Source organism: Salmo salar, chromosome 27 (genome assembly GCF_965601325.2).
Source record: "Salmo salar chromosome 27, fSalSal1, whole genome shotgun sequence".
NCBI lineage: Eukaryota > Metazoa > Chordata > Actinopteri > Salmoniformes > Salmonidae > Salmo > Salmo salar.
The window spans coordinates 29628283-29641361 of NC_138317.1; the positions used below are offsets into that span (position 1 = coordinate 29628283).

Genomic DNA, 13079 nt, shown 5'->3' on the forward strand with positions numbered 1-13079 from the left:
ATTTTTTTATTCTTCAAGCGCTGTCAAGTTGGTTGACAGCCATTTTCAAGTCTTGCCATAGATTTTCAAGCCAATTTAAGTCACAAATGTAACTAGGTCACTCAGATGTATTCATTGTCATCGTGGTAAGCAACTCCAGTATAGATTTGGCTTTTTTCTTTAGGTTATTGTCCTGCTGAAAGGGGATTTGTCACCCAGTGTCTGTTGGAAAGCAGACAGAACCAGGCTTTCCTCTTTTGCATGTGCTTAGCTCTATTGTGTCAATTTTTATCCTAAAAAACTCCTTAGTCCAAGCATACCCTTAACATGATGCAGCTACCACCAAGCTTGAAAACATGAAGCATGGTACTCTGTGATTTGTTGTGTTGGATTTGCCCCAAACACAATGTTTTGTTTTCAGGAAATAAAATTCATTTCTTTGAAATACCTGAGTGACTTCCTTCCTCTCTGGCAACTGAGTTAGGAATGACGCCTGTATCTTTGTAGTGACTGGGTGGATTGATACACCGTCCAAAGTGTAATTAATCACTTCACCATGTTTCAAGTTCAATGCCATGTTATTTTTACATAAAATAAAATGTGTATTTTATTTGCCCGTACATAGATGAGAGGTAGGCCTAATCTATAAACAATTTTTTCAATAAGTTTACATTTAGGAATTCACAAGTGCTGATTTCTGTTTTTTTGGCGTCTTGTTTTTTATTCAATATTCATAAAACTTCTCAGTGCTCTAGGATCAGTTTAGCCTTTTAAATAATAATGAATAAGATTACATGGATATGTGACGCCTGGTCCTAGATCAGCACTCCTACTCTGAGACGTTATGTGCAAACAGGCCCAGGACTAACCTCAGCAGTCTGCTGGGAGCTCTCCATGGTCCTGAAAATGTTATATGGCTCTCACCCATTGGGTACAGATGTCAGTTCAACATCTAGTTCGGATTTAAATTTGGTTCAATCAGTGGCAGATTTAGGTATAGGCGACATGGGCAGGTGCCCAGGGCAGCATCTTGCCAGGGGCAGCACACAATTTGTTTTGGAATGGTAACACTTGCACGATCGGTTTTCTAGCACTCATTTGCATGTCACGTCAATGATATCATGTCACCGTGTGGGACTGTGGGTCAATTAACCTTATCGGAGTGGGCACCCTGCTTATAGTTTGTGAGCTTGGCAGGCTACTGCCTGGGAAGGTCTCCCACTCAGAAGTACGAGATGGGGAAGGGATTAGGTTGACCTCAGGTCTCCCCACTGTAAGCCCGAGGTCGGGGGAGCATCTATCAAATAGCTCACCTCTAACTTTGTACAATACTAATGCAATTAGTAAAATCAGTCACACCATGAAATGCTACCAAATAACCCCAATTCATTCATAATAATGTGAATATATATCTTCACAGACATACTGTTGCATTTTTTTCTGGTTTGTGTGAAATCGTTAAGAATAATATAAAACCAGTCTGCACACCACCAAGGTGAATTGATTTAGTCTTGACTCTTGGAAGACAGTGTTGGGGTAGGGGTAATGTATTGATGCTTGAGTGCCAAATCAACACAAATTTGTTTCTAATTGTCTTTGTTACTTTTTTTTATTTTTTATTTACGAGTCTTATTTTTGTATATATTTGTATATTTATATAGTTTTAAATGTTATAATTATTTATTTGTGTTGTTCCAAATGTCTGAAGAAAAATGTCAGTTAGTGCAGAATGGTGTTTTTTGTGTGTTGGGGGGGGGGGGGGGGCTCGCCCAGGGAGCCATACAAGCTAGAACCGCCACTGCTTTAAATTGTCAACTAATCAAATCCAATCAGTTTTCCACGTTGATTCAATGTCATCACATTTAACTATTTGGTTTAAACACGTGGAAAACCGTGGGAAAACGTTGATTCAAACAGTTTTTGCACAGTTGGTAATCGGAAACGGAATCTCATTTAGTCTTGTTTGTTGACCCATTGCAAATGGTCAATATGCATTTATAAAAGGAATGATCTGCAATATTTAGTCAATGAGGCATAGAGATGAGTGCAGGTGGGATAGTACATTTTAGATGTGTTGTAGTTTGAAGAGAAGGCTATAACACATCATATAAAAAACAGAACTAAAGGGGATGATGATATAAATAGTAGGCTATGTTATTTTTACCTGAAAATCAGTTAGTAGTAGACTACGGAGATTAAACTTTTTTCTTGTGCTGTGTTTGGAATCTACGCCGGGGTGACGTCGGCAACAGGATGCGCGCCAGACTGGACCCCATCGAGAGAGAGAAGAAAAAAAAGAGCGACAGAGAGACGGGACCGCGCATCTCCGTTCTCCGCTGCTGAAGCGACTGCGGTGAACCAGATGCCCTACTGTGAGCCGCTGCCTGTGGATATCGCGGATGCCAGAGCAGAATAGACCTAGTCGAGAGACAGACCCATTCACACTCAGCCAAAGCGAATAAAGGAGCGGGGTAGTGGGAGAGATAAGGAGAGGTGGTTTTACGCGTTGTCAGTGTGGTTTTCAGCTTCGGAAAAAGAGCTACTGTAAGAGGAGGAGGACTCGCAATATTGGGCACTAGAAGAAGAAAAAAACGCGTTATCCGGTTCTGCTGCTGCTGCGGCTCGTGAGCGCATTCTCTGCTCCGTTTGGAATACAATGTGTCTGCATGAGACCATGGAGATACGGAGTGGATTTATCAAAGAGCACTTCGACAGTTTATGAACAAAACTGGACCGCTCTTTTTCTACGGCATTTTGTCCCCCTTTTTCGTTGGGATTGTGTTTTTTGTGTATTTTTTCCGTTTGCAAATTTTCGTTTGATTTATGGTGTTTTATGATTTAATGTCATATTTGCCTTTTTTTTTTTAACCATTTCGGTTTTTACTTTTCATCGGTTTTGGAGGAGAACTGGATTGACTCGTGAAGATTTGTGGAGAGAAGATTCCGCGTCGCTCATGTGAATGATATTCTATCTCCCCAACTGAGACGTGCCATGGATGGAAAACTTAATTTGCATCAACGAAACCGATCGGGAAATATCCGTTACATCGAATAACTACTGCTAACAGCAATCTGGTAAGAATCCATATCACAACTTCCTTATTTCTGATTAAAGGTGAACGTAATATGTGCCGATTGTGTGTGTTTTATAAACGATATGCAGTATATGGGAGCTTGGCAGTAAGCGTGCATAACCTATTGACATGGTTTTGTAAGTATCCCTCGTAGAAAAGCCCTTGATACATCTGTGTGAATGATGTATTTTGTGGTGAATACACAAGTTTTAATCCGTAGCATGGTAGAATTAGCCCAACGTTGACATGCGACCTTCTATTCAGCGGGTGCATCTGCGTCAGCCGCGGGAATGTCGCTAACGACTCCTGTTCTGTGAACCTGAACCGGAGTACCGGTCACGGAAAATCACAGATTGTTTAAACAGCAGAAGACCCTGACATAATACGCAACAGACGCCCTTCGTTTAGCTTTGGCCCAACACATGTGGTACTGGTCTCTCTAATCCTGGTTTTGGTGAGAGTGGTGTGCTTTTGACATTTGTCTCAACCTATTCAGTCAGACCTGTAACTTTGCGCAGTGTCGAAAACGCACATATTCGCTCTCTTCAACGCGAGTGGTGTAGGCACGGGATCCTATTTCTTTAGAGATGGGTTGGAATCACCGCAAGCCTTCCCCTCGACACTGGGGTTGTGTGTCTTTTCACACTGCATTCACACCAATGTGTGTTCGATAGACACATGTCTCATCTAGAAATAAGGATATGTTGTAGACCTATTGTTAGGCCGTTGCTATCCCCCTCTCTTCCAAGTGTAAGGTGTGAGTGCTTGCGCATGCATGTGCGCGCATGCATGTGTGTGTGTGTTTGAAAAGCCGATTTATGGTCAATCTGGAGCCTGGTTTCCATCTCGGTTCAGCTATTACATTCACTCCTTGCCACTCCTGTCATCTGCCAAAGAGACTGGCCTTTCGGCAGTCTTCAAATATGAACATTCTATCAATAATGAGATCAGAGGATTTGATCCTGATTCGAAAACCCTCACAGCCATCATCCAATCGCGATGTTTATGCAAATTAGACGTATAGGAAAACGTTCTAACTTAATTCATGCATTTGATTGAAAAATTCATAACATTGTGCATTCTAACGTATTACATTTTATTGTAAACACAAACATTGGGTGCGAGGAGAACAGAAGATTCGCCTTCATTGCATTTTTACCACCAGCCAATGTGGTCACATCACACCAGAGAAGCTCTTGCCATTCAAACTTCCCCGCCAGTTCACTGTGTGAACGCTATTGCCTATTCTATTTTATATTTTTGAATTGCTCAAAATAAGTGACGAAACGATATGGCTGCTTCTGGGACACGCATTGAGCTAGGCTACTGGGTCAAGAGCTATAAGAGCAATAGAGAGATGGAAGAGAGAGAGAGAGAGAGGCTAGTGGAGATGCCAGCGAGATGCACGAATTGCGCAAGAAGGGAACAGTGAAGACAGAGATATGTAAATTATAAATTAATTCCTAGGCTGGGCTATTTAATCCACCATTCGTATGGTAGACTATATATTAGGCCTAGCCTACTACAGTGAATTTAGGCGACCACCACCTGTGCTATGCAAGCCAGAAACTAAACACAGCAAAAAAAGAAACGTCCTCTCACTGTCAACTGCTTTTGTTTTCAGCAAACTTAACATGGGTAAATATTTGTATGATCATAAGATTCAACAACTGAGACATACACTGAGCAAGTTCCACAGACATGTGACTAACATAAATGGAATAACATGTCCCTGAACAAAGGGGGGTCAAAATCATAAGTAACAGTCAGTATCTGGTGTGGCCACCAGCTGCATTAAGTACAGTGCATCTCCTCCTCATGGACTGCACCAGATTTTCCAGTTCTTGCTGTGAGATGTTACCCCACTCTTCCACCAAGGCACCTCCAAGTTCCCGGACATTTCTGGGGGGACTGGCCATAGCCCTCACCCTCTGATCCAACAAGTCCCAGATGTGCTCAATTGGATTGAGATGCGGGTTCTTCGCTGGCCATGGCAGAACACTGACATTCCTGTCTTGCAGGAAATCACGCACAGAACGAGCAGTATGGCTGGTGGCATTGTCATGCCAGGATGAGGGAGGAGGATGTCTTCCCTGTAACGCACAGCGTTGAGATTGCCTGCAATGACAACAAGCTCAGCCAGATGATGCTGTGACACACCGCCCCAGATCATGACTGACCCTCCACCTCCAAATCGATCCCGCTCCAGAGTACAGGCCTCGGTGTAACGCTCATTACTTCGACGATAAACGTGAATCCAACCATCACCCCTGGTGAGACAAAAACGCGACTCGTCAGTGAAGAGCACATTTTGCCAGTCCTATCTTGTCCAGCGATGGTGGGTTTGTGACCATAGGCGACGTTGTTGCCGGTGATGTCTGGTGAGGACCTGCCTTACAACAGGCCTACAAGCCTTCAGTCCAGCCTCTCTCAGCCTATTGCAGACAGTCTGAGCACTGATGGAGGGATTGTACGTTCCTGGTGTAACTCTGGCAGTTGTTGTCGCCATCCTGTACCTGTCCCGCAGGTATGGTCCCCGCGACGCCAATTGGCGACAGATTTTCATGGGAATATTCTAAAATCTGCATAAAAACAATATGCGCACATTCCCACCAGAGATGTTTCAATGAAATGGACTTGTTGCTGAAAAAAGCCTGTGCATGAGAATCTGCACATAAAAACACTTTTGCGGTTAAATTCCCATGTACTGAATTAGAAATACACGTTATTTAGGTTTCCATCGCATTTTCAACTCCATTGATGGTTTTGTCACAATAATTTTTTGCCTTTTAAGCTATAGCGAATGTGCCCACTCAGTCTTGGCATGTGTGTTCTATCCGACAGCTCGCAGATACAGCCCCTACACGATGAGATTATTATGGACACAAGATTGATTATTTTTATTTGACAAATGGCAGCCAAGCATCAATCATCATGTCACCAGAGTAAGACCCTCAATATTTATTAGAAAGGAGCATCAAGCTCATCACCGTGCACTTTCACCAACCTGTGAAGTTCATCATAACTTCGTTTATCTGTAGGCTAATAAAGTCAGTGCTTAATTTGTAAATCGGGAGATGGTGGAACAAAAAGTGAGTGGGAGAGGGGGGGGGTCACCTGGGGAGCTCTGAGGTACCAGAACGCATGAGAAAAAATAAATAACCTTTACAATAAAGCATTGCATGCATATCATAGCATTTGCATAGTGACAGAGCAGTAGAGTAGAGGCACTTACAGAATTTGCTTTTTGTAGCCTACGGTCAGGGAAAAATGTGGACTTTTATAAACGCATTTCCTGCAATTCTACATAATTTTACATGACTGGAGACTTTGGCAGAATCTGTTTTAACACCGCAGAAATGACCGAAATGACAGGCTACATTGACACTGACAACCTGAGAATGTGAGATCAATAAAAACAACCTTGTGTGGAGACATATTGTAGGCTACAATATGAGGAGGAAATTATAGTCCTAAAAAATGATTTCCAGTTTCACTGACTCACCCATTGTTGTGCAGCTTAATCACTAGGTGATGGCTCATGCATTTTCCCTCTCTCTTGTTTTACTTTTGGAAAACAATATTTGGAAGTTGATAAAATATTTGGTAGCCTACAGCAGACAGATTAGAGTATTCTCTTTTCAGCTCTTTTCAGTCATTTGATTTCCAACCTGTGTTTTCCCCAGGCAGGTCACCCTTGATACAAGTCAGTATTCGACATCCATCCATGTCTGAGGTCAGGAGATGACGGGTAACTGGCCACTAGGGGCAACAGTGAGCACTTTTACCTTCAAGTAGGTTTCAGTTTAGCTAGGGTGTTGTGGATGGTGCATCTGATTCCAAAGGTTACAGTAAAATAAAGTGGTTTTGATATTTTTGTTTTAAGCCTATCCCAAACCTTACCCTTACCTGAACTATTCAGAGTTAGTGCCTAAACTTAACCTTAAACACATTTGGAACAACTTCAAAATGTGAAATTTGAGAAACATGGATGAACGTCTAATTCTTATGTGAGACTTTGAGAGCTTGTAGCTTTTCCGCGATTGTATTTGAAATATTTGAAAGGCCTGTTTTGTCTGAATGCTGTTCACTGACAGATTTGCCTGTCAGTCCAGACTGTAGTCAATGCCTTGTTATTGTGTTACACACAATCCACAGCTGGGCAATTTTTAAAAGAAGCTATTATTCCTCTGTGGCTAAATAATAGTCATGCTCATGGTGTAGTAGGCTATTCTGAAGTATTCCTTTCTTTCTGAATAGACAACAGTAATTCTATAACTTTGGCAAATTTATTTCAATTTATCAGGGGTGCTGCAGATCCTACAGAACCCTTAGCGTGGCTATGAATCTATAAGGAAATAATTGATGAAGTGCAACACTGGAGAGATGAGAGTTGCAGGCTCATATCTATCACAGCAGAGAGAGGAAGAGATCATAGAAAGTGAATGTCATTCTAGTTCTGTGAGAGATACAGGCACTCTTCTCACACAGCCACTGCAACGCTTTGGTCTCAAACATAGGTTATAATGTTGTACAAACCATAAGCCAGGGCCAGCCAAACCAGAATCAACTCTTAGAATATCAGGCCTGGGATGAAAATCGACTTTTTCACATTACATTCTGCACTGAATAAACTGCATGCTTTCCAGAGTTGTAGTGGGAGTGGGAGGACCACACAACCTATCATTGCATGACTCCAAGTTTACTTCGATATGATGGTTATTATACACTGTATCAATATTTGCGCATAAAGGCGTTACCACCAGCATTTCTTACATAATACATTTTACCAACACCAAAAGACCCCACCTTGTCTTGCATATTTTATTTTGTTGACATTTTGAAAGGTTAACGACAACTTTGCTGTTTCCATCAGGCTTCTCGTGACATTTTTTATCCAACGTACTTTACTCGCATAAAAAGGTTGGATGGAAACCTGCTTAGAGACAAAAAATGTTTTGTTTGACACAAGTTTTGTGCCATTAACCACATTTCCATCCACAGTTTTTATGCAAGTAAAGTCATACCTTTTAAAAAACAAATCTGATGGAATGAAAGTTTCAATACAATTTTACAATTTTATAAATGGTGACAGATAATTTGTTAATTCTACATGGTGGGATCCTTTTGTGTAGCTAAAATTAATTATGCGAGAAATGGCAGTGGAAACGCCTTCATGCTCAAATATTGATATAATAAACATCATATCGAAGTAAACTTGGAGTCACACGATGATATGACTTGGGAAATCATGCAGTTTGTTAGGCTACAGATTAAATAAATTATGCATGGTGATGAGCTTGATGCTTCTTTTCAACAGTGGTGGAAAAGTACCTAATTGTCATACTTGAAAGAAAGTAAAGGTATTCTAATAGAAAATGACTCAAGTAAAAGTGAAAGTAAGTTTCTTTATGCAGATTTTTGAATATTCACATGAATATTTGGCATCCATTGGATGTATACATAGCTAATTAATTGGGGAAAAAATTAAGAATTACAAGGGGCAGTTTGTAAAAACGAATGTCCATTCATAAAGTTTATTAAAGTAGCCTGTCTGGACTCCATCTCTGGACTCCATCTCTAAAAGGCAGTGTAGCACTTATTTCTCAATGCCAGAAACACATAATAATAACACTCCCAAATTACGTTTTTCTAAATCAATTGTTATGATATTGTAATGTTGTTCTTAAAGGTTGAGTTTGAGGTTCTCTCCAAATCAGCTCTAACTTCGGAAACAATCCCATAACGCCCTGTGGTCAGCGTCACACGGTGTATGAAAAACATATAAAAAGTGCGATAAATTTGTGAAAATGAGGCGGGCGAATTGGGCGTCTACTCGTCAATCTGTGCAGCACATTTCATCCCTGAGAACTTCCACGGCTGTCAACAATGGAAGGAGGGCTTCAGCAAGAAGATGATTCTCAAAGTGAATGCTGGCCAAATCATTAACATGTCTTGTAAAACATCTCAAACAACCAGCAGCACCATTGGAGACCGCAAGCATTATCACTGGCATGGAAGTAAACAGGTAAAAAGTGAAAGAGATAGCTACCATATTAAGCTCACGTCTTACATCTAAATAACACTGAGAAAACTAACCAAATGTACTCATGTCTGCCAGCTGTTAGTAGCTAACTGCTGATGGTGTCATAGATGGTACAAGCCTATGGGAAAACCTTGTTTTCAAGGTGTTTGTGGGGGCTCTGCGTTGCGGTTATTCGATCATTCTGTGGCTCTGGGGGAGTTTTCTATACAGTCTGCCGAGTATGGGCTAAACTGAAATCTAATTGTGGATTGGGTGACATTCTGGAGAAGCTCAGGAGCAATGCTTGCTTTGAAATGGTGGATTGTAGATTTTGGTCAATAGGAAAGTTTATTTTTGGATCTGATGATTAATGTGGTCTTGTTGAAGAGACAGAAGATAACGTTACCTTGCTATAGCTAGCTATCCTCTTCCTCCATTTCTGAATGAATTTGTGGATTTATTTTTCTTGCTGGCAAAATAAGTGAGCTAGCTTTTGTTTGTATATTGCCATATGTCAATATCATAGCCAATTTTGTCACTGAAATGGGCTAGTAAATATCCTAAATCTAGCCAGTTAGACAGTGATAGCCACAAGCTAAAACCGGGGAGAGAGGGAGGAGAGAATTCACATTCTGTTTCATTTACTGCTGGAAACTTGATGAAATTAGATTTCTATTCTATAAAGATTGTAATTGTGTCAACATGTTGTGAGCATTGTTTATTGTTGCTCTCAAAATTCTAATTATATATCTTGCCAAATTTGCACGCACCCTACGTTCCATAATGTTCTCACAGAAAATATGAATGTTGCTTTCAACTACCAATAAGCAACTGCGTTGTAAATCCGGCTGCATATTGAATGTTGAGATTCCTGAAAGGCCAGTCGCTTTGGCAAATGACAGGAATGGCAAGGAGTGGAATGTTAGCTAAAAAGACTGGTACCCAGACAAGTCTGCAGTGGCCGTACAGCATATAGTATTTACAGAACTGCGGCTTCTGCAGACGTCAGAGCATTCATACTTCTTGCGCTTCTGGGAGCAGAGCAGAGCGGAGTGTGTCATATACATCCAATAAATAAGTTTGCACAAGTTAGAAACGCACAACTTGCAGTGATTCAGGGCTAAAAGAAAAGACAAGACCTTAACTCTTTTGAAATGTTGGAGTTGGTTTCCCGGTTCTTGACATAGGAGCTCTGCCAAAATTTCACAAAGTAAAAAAGCAGCACCGTTTTCCCACCTGCATGTCATATTTGTTTTTGCTTTACGAGCTTGTCCCGCAACTGCCTCCACTTCTTGTGGCAAGCTTCCCCTTCCATAGATACGGTACAGAGGTCAATGGAACTCGACTTACGCAATGGAAATGCCATGGAAATGCGTGGGGGAAAGAGGCCGTGGGGGAAAGATCACAAATTGCCTAATTACCCCCCAGCAAAATAAGCCTTCATTTACATATTTACATGTGTATTTCACACTATTTTGAATAAAAAAATTGGATTGTAAATCTTGTATGGATGTCAAACCCATATATGTTCATGCCATTTTCATCAATCAACTGCATTACAGTTAAACATGACTTTGACTACCACCTGTATGCTTGCTATGCTACCATCTTATACCAACAATAGTTAGCATTTAGCAGTCACTTTTTCTAAACCTGAAAAGGGACAACTTCTAAATGTTATGCAGCAAAATATATCCAAATCGGACAGTAGTCACCACATTGTGGGCCTGTTACAATACATCAATCATGACAGACTAAGGAATATCCACTTTGTTAGATCAGATTTGTTGAATGTGCACCAACTCAGCGTCCCCCAAGGTCTGCGTTCTATTGACCTCTTTACTGCATCTATCCCCATTACCCCCCGATCTCTTTCCAGGAGTTCAAACACATTTTTGTGTCTTAGAAATCCCTACACGAGGTATCATAAAGGTATGTATTTACAAACTTGTTCTCATAGCCTTTTGTAAAAGTTCTCCGTGTTTGTTTTAAAGGAAGTTGTCAAGGAAGTTTATAACGGATGTACCACCCCCACCTACCGTCAAGCTATGATGTCTATTATGTCAATGCGGAGATATACAGAGCTATGTGGACCCCTCTGCATTGTTGCAGCATTTGGGAGGAGCAAGGCATCGCCGTATGGGGCCTCCTCACCGCATTGCCAGATCAAGCATAAGTCACGTTTAGTGTATTCTCTTGTGGAATGCTAACGAAGGATGTGTCATTCCTTCGGTCCAATAGTCCCAGTCAGTATGAAATAGAACGCTGGTTACACAATTGGCTCATAGTAAAAACTTTACCATTTTTAAATGCAGATTTCTTGTTGTCTGCTTGTTGTAGTCAATTACAAAACTACATTTAAGAAAAGTGCAACATGTCTAAAGATTACTTCAACATGTCTGCTCCCAAACATTCTCACTACTTCAAAATACATAATAACGTAGGGCTTCCCTCAAGCCCCTTTTCATGATGGCGCTAACAGCCACGTAAGTGAGTGTTGGCTAGTTACCAACCGGAACATTAAGCTAGCCAAGACCAACAACACAAACAAATGGACTATAAAGTTACAATTAGTGAGTGCAGTTACAAACAGACTTTACAAAACAAGTTAATTGTCTTACCTGTGATTAATGTTTTCCACACACATAGCTATGTGTTTCCTACTTGGACACTGGGTTCCCACAATTTCCAACTTTTTCAAACCGAATAGCCTGCACTTCAGCCACAGGGATCTTCTCGCAGGCTCTATTTCCCTACGTGGGAGCATTGCGAATCGTAGGTCGAGATTTTTGACCTGGTTACATTGAACATCACAGCAGCTTTTCAGCTGGTTTTGACATTTCTGTATAACAAAAAATCAACAACAAAGTTGGGACAATAGGAAAGAATATTTGTTTTCCCCAATTTATGGCGTGGTCGAGGGGTATTCCTTCATATAACATGAATACTGATGTGGAGTATGGGGTGTCATTTTTAGACTGAATGATTTCATGAATCGCCAGCACAGTAGACTACACTAGACCACTATAGTAATGACTGCTCATAGTAATGGTTGGAACGGAGTCAATGGAATGGTGTCAAACACATCACACACATGGTTACCATGTGTTTGATGCCATTCCATTTACTCCATTTCAGCCAATGGAGGCTGCAGAGTGGAGAATGGCTCACAATAATGTCCGGAACAGAGTAAATGGAATGGCATCAAACACATGGAAACCATTTTATCATTCCACCTATTCCAGTTATTATCACGAGCCCATTCTCCCTAATTAAGATGACACCAACATCCTGTGATTTCAGCCGTTATTATGAGCCAACCTCCCCCACCAGACTTCTGTGGTAGGCTACTGTAAACCATTGCATCTTGGGAGGTGTTATAGGACTTTGCTTTGGCGCCCGCTGTAGACTTGCCTTGACAGCAGTTAAATAAATGCCTGCTTCAGCAGTTGATTTTTTGCAACTTTTTTTTGTCTCACTACAATTTTTCCCAAAACGACGGCATGACGGTGCTGGTCCCAAGGTACGTTGCTTGCCGTTACCGACGCAACGGGACGCGGTGGCGGCAATGTGAGGAGCCTCAGAGCGCTCGCTCTCCTTCTCCCATCTGTTGAAAGTGCCTCTTCTTGTGTTCCTCCACATACGCACTGCCTAAAAACTATTTCCGTTTGTTTTTTAGCACATCCGTTGAATAATATAACGTAACACAAGACTTGCCTCAACCTCATTTATTCTATTCAAAACAGCATTAGGCCTGCATGCCATCTGTGTGGTAAATAGGGAGACTGGAATATTATATCCTCTGTCTTGTATGAGGGATTGACGTGCTGTTCGTGTGCCTTGGTGTCCAGAGAAGAAAGCTGTTGGCCCTCCTTCACTACTACGTGTGTGTGTGTGTGTGTGTGTGTGTGTGTGTGTGTGTGTGTGTGTGTGTGTGTGTGTGTGTGTGTGTGTGTGTGTGTGTGTGTGTGTGTGTGTGTGTGGTGCATATGGTCCAGTGG

At 41.3% G+C, this 13079-nt stretch overlaps 1 protein-coding gene across 7 annotated transcripts in view; it reads left to right on the forward strand.

Annotated features, from left to right (window-relative positions):
* The first annotated feature begins 2309 nt into the window (after nucleotides 1–2309).
* LOC106588837 (adhesion G protein-coupled receptor B2) overlaps nucleotides 2310–13079 on the forward strand; it is a 499757-nt gene continuing 488987 nt past the window's right edge. For 4 of the 7 annotated variants that reach the window (XM_045709852.2, XM_045709853.2, XM_045709855.2 and 1 more), the window contains exon 1: nucleotides 2311–3054. The gene's annotated coding sequence lies outside the window, so the exon portion shown is untranslated. Of the gene's footprint in view, nucleotides 3055–13079 lie in introns of all 7 variants that reach the window. The other 3 variants (XM_045709854.2, XM_045709859.2, XM_082970202.1) reach the window with 2 other exon arrangements.